General features: G+C 38.5%; 1 protein-coding gene across 1 annotated transcript in view; it reads right to left on the bottom strand.

Annotated features, from left to right (window-relative positions):
• Nucleotides 1-4,479, bottom strand: part of LOC102982657 (aromatase-like) — a 34,240-nt gene that overhangs the window by 10,584 nt on the left and 19,177 nt on the right. The window lies entirely within an intron of this gene.

Here is a 4,479-nt window from a genome sequence, read left to right as displayed (position 1 = left end):
ACAGATGAATGGATAAAGAAGATGTGGCACATATATACAATGGAATATTACTCAGCCATAAAAAGAAATGAAATTGAGTTATTTGTAGTGAGGTGGATGGACCTAGAGTCTGTCATACAGAGTGAAGTAAGTCAGAAAGAGAAAGACAAATACCGTATGCTAACACATATATATGGAATCTAAGTTAAAAAAAAAAGTCATGAAGAACCTAGGGGTAAGATGGGAATGGAGACACAGACCTACTAGAGAATGGTCTTGAGGATGTGGGGAGGGGGAAGGGTAGGCTGTGAGAAAATGAGAGAGTGGCATGGACATATATACACTACTAAACGTAGAATAGATAGCTAGTGGGAAGCAGCTGCATAGCACAGGGAGATCAGCTCGGTGCTTTGTGATCACCTAGAGGGGTGGGATAGGGAGAGTGGGAGCCAGGGATACGCAAGAGGGAAGAGATATGGGAACATGTATATATGTATAACTGATTCACTTTGTTATAAAGCAGAAACTAACACACCATTGTAAAGCAATTATACTCTTATAAAGATGTTAAAAGAAAAAGAACTGAATAAATGTAAAGTATTATTAAGAGAAAAAAAAATTCTAATTAAGTCAGAGGTTTTATTCTTTGGACTAACTGTGAAGAAATTGAAGGAAGGTTTTGTTTATTATATTATAAATGCAGTTTTGTTTACTACTCAAAATAAAGTGGTTCTCCTTTAAAAAAAAAAACAAAAAACCAAAGCCAGTGAATACCTTTAGTGGGAGCATTCAGTCTCCAGTCTGCCATCGGCACCTGCATTTCCTGTGTCTTATATCCACCCAGCCTACTTTTATCTGCATAGTCCCGAAGACTATTGAGTTTGAGGTTCCTCTTCTACACAGGAAGTATTCTTCCTGATATTTATCTCATACCTTGCAGTTTCTGCCTCATAGTAACACTAAGTAAATATTTGTTGAATGAATGACTGGGTGCATCAATATGCATATGCATTTTGACAGTGTGGAGGAGGGAAAAGCACCTTGGACAAAGGGTCAGGTTCTGGTCCGGGTTGTTGTCGTTCCACGTAACCTACTTTATGTCTCTGAGTCTTATGTCTCTTTTAAAGTGAAGGGATCAGGCTAGATGAACAATAAGGCCACCTTGAGATCTCAGTTCTGTTATCTTTGACTTTGTCTTTAAGTGTATGCATTCACATATAATTGTATTGTTCCCCAATCTCAGGGCACAGTATTCTGTATTATGTTAAATGTACAATAAATCTTTCTTTCAAATTCTTGTTGACACAGTTGCCTACACCTTTAAATACTCTGTTGACCTAAGTAGCCTCTATGTTTACTCCAGTTCAGCAGGAAAAGTAACAGAGGATTCTTTAAGATACCTCCTATCTTAAAAAGATTTTTTGGGGGGCATCTCAAGGAAGATGTTTAAACATTCTGAGAGATATTCTTCAGGGTAGTATTTTCATTGTGTCATTCTAAATAAGGATGCCTACTATTGTGTATCTCTGTGAGTATGCTTTATAGGTGTGCGCACAAACACACACACTCACCATTCCAGATATACAGCAGGGATATATTCACGTTTATTCATTTATCTACCCATCCATTTGTTCAGCAAATATTTGTTGAGTATCTCCTGCACTTATTCAATAGTGGGCTAGAATGCTCATGGCATTCCTACTTAAGCAATGTCCCCCAAATGGCCTGGGATGTATTGAAATGCCCCTAGACTTTGAATTCCTAGAGAATTTCTTGATGGAGCTGCATCCACTTCTAAGCATCTCCTTCCTCCCTGGGCCAGAATCAGGGACCTGTGAATATCCACTGGGATTCAGGTTAAAATTTGCTTCTGCTTGAATGTATGTATTTGAATTTGTATGTCATTAAAAACTAGGAGAATTGAGTTAAATGTCAGTTTCCAGGAAATAGAAAGTCTCTAATTTACAAATTATATTGCAAGAATTCCTCTGTTTGTACGAAAATAATGGTGGCTAGGTTCCTAGTCCAGGCCACAAACACTTATTTAGTGTATTCTGAGACTGAAAAGCCTACATTTGACAAAACAAAAAGTAGAAAACAATACTGTTCTAATATTGGGAATTCAAAGAGGGAAAAATATAAAATTGAATAAGTAGGGATGGAAGTAGATGTCCCAGAAACCTTTACATAAATATAAATATATATATATATATTTTTTTTTGCAGTTCGCGGGCCCCTCACCGCTGTGGCCTCTCCCGCTGCAGAGCACAGGCTCAGGACGCGCAGACCCAGCGGCCATGGCTCATGGGCCCAGCGGCTCCATGGCACGTGGGATCCTCCTGGACTGGGGCACGAACCCGTGTCGCCTGCATCAGCAGGCAGACTCTCAACCACTGCGCCACCAGGGAAGCCCTACATAAATATATTTTTTAAAATATTGGTATGAAAGACAAATTCAAATTCTATATGATCTCTCTTGTATGTGGAATCTTAAAAAAACAGTAACAAAAGGAGAAATCCCAACCTCAGTTTTACAAGAAGAGATTGGTGATTGTCATGGGTGCTGGGGGTAGGTTGGGTGTGAAATGGGTGAAGGGGATCAAAGGTACAAACTTCCTTCCAGTTATATGATCAATAAATCATGGGGGTGTAATGTACAGCATGGTGACTACAGTTAATATACAGTATTGCATATTTAAAAGTTGCTAAGAGAGTAGATCTTAAAAGTTATCGTCACAAGGAGAAGTTTTGTAACTATGTATGGTGAAAGATGTTAACTAGATTAATTGTGATGAACATTTCTCAATATATTCAAATATTGAATCAGGCTGTACACCTGAGACTAACATAATGTTATATGTCAATTATGCCTCAAAAAAAGTATCAGCATTATTGCAAAGGCATGCAGGGGAAGGAGATTAAAAGATTTCTCTAGGTTTTTACTGCTCTAGATCAAAGGAGATAGTACATAGTTCACTAACCATTGGCAAATTTATATAGAGAGGGAATGTTGTTGAGATAGTTTTAAAGAAACCAAAGAGGAACTGTTATACTGTTTCATGTTATAAGTTTCTATGGGCCTGCTGACCATACTGAAGCTAAACTAATGACCAAGTTTAACTGCGGACCAATAAGACTCTTTAGACGACCACAAATTCTGACAGCAGTGAAGAGATGAACCATTTATCTTATTGATTCAAGTCACAATAAGCTCCGGTAGAAACAAAGAGAAATGTTTAAAAGGCCAAGTGTCCAAATCATCCACCTGATACTCATCATCTGCTTGAAATATATAAAGCAACATCAAGCTGACTTCCTGGAGACTAATATTACTGAATTTCAAGACACACAAACAGGATGAAGTTAGCTCTTCAGGCAAGTTTGGGAAATAGTAGAGATGGAGAATTTAGTATAGTCAGGGACATCTGGGAAAGATACAAACAGAAGGATGGGGAAAGCTAACATGTTTATTGCCTACTATGTGTCATGCTTTGTGCTGATTGCCCTACATATGGGATCTCATTAACCTATATTGCCACCACGGAGGGTATGTTATATTTTACTTTAAAGAAGTTCCCAAGGACGTTTGTTTACTAAGTGGTAGAAATAGGATACAAACCAGGTCTGTCTACCTCTAGATCCCCTGTGCTTTCCACTGGTAGTTAGAGGTGGCATGTATAGTGGCTGGCTACTTACACTCTAAAAACCCATTGATTATCCACTAGGTCATTGGGCATTTGTCTAGTCTTCTGCTAGATTAGTCTGAGATCAAAGCAAAGCCATTTAATGACAGTTTTAGGATCCCCCAAGATATAAGATGCATAACTAAACAAACAACACATCTTATAAAAATTCATCATGAAAAAATTCTCTTGCAACTACTGTCAATTCTTACAAGTTGAATTAAGTTAAATTCATTCAGAAGCAACACAACAAATGATTTATGTTTCCATTTTTCCAGACATGCAAAGAGAATTTTGACTAATAGTAAGAATAGGTTCAGACAACCCTTCTCTTCAACTCAAAATACACAGCAGTGTCCTAGATCCAGAGATGGAACTCTCAGCCTCCTAGGGGAAAACTGCCCAGGGCCAAAGGCTTCCTTTTCCTCTGTAGTCTGGCCACATGCTGCCAAATTGCTGTAAGAAGTGCTTCACCAGCAACTTAACAGCTCCCTTTGTTCTGGAGAGGAAAAGCTTGCCAAAGAGGCCAGCAATAACTAAGACACAGCACAGATCAATCCAATCTCAGCAATAAATATTCTAAAATATGTTACTTACACAGACTTTTCATACTTTCTGCATAGCCAAGAAATCTTAAAGAAGATGTCTGGTTTGAGAAGGAGAGCTTGCCATGCATCAAAATACCCCTGGATTTTAACCACGATGGCCCTTTCTGGAAAAACAAAAAGATCAGAACAGATGAGCAAAAATGTGAGCCCAAGAATGGTGCACTGCTCAGAGAAGATCCCCTGTAGACTCTCCTACCATCTGGGACTCT

This window comes from Physeter macrocephalus, chromosome 11 (assembly GCF_002837175.3).
Source record: "Physeter macrocephalus isolate SW-GA chromosome 11, ASM283717v5, whole genome shotgun sequence".
In the NCBI taxonomy this organism is placed as follows: Eukaryota; Metazoa; Chordata; class Mammalia; order Artiodactyla; family Physeteridae; genus Physeter; species Physeter macrocephalus.
The sequence above is the reverse complement of the archived record's forward strand: the minus strand, read 5'-3'. Positions and strand labels throughout refer to the sequence as shown.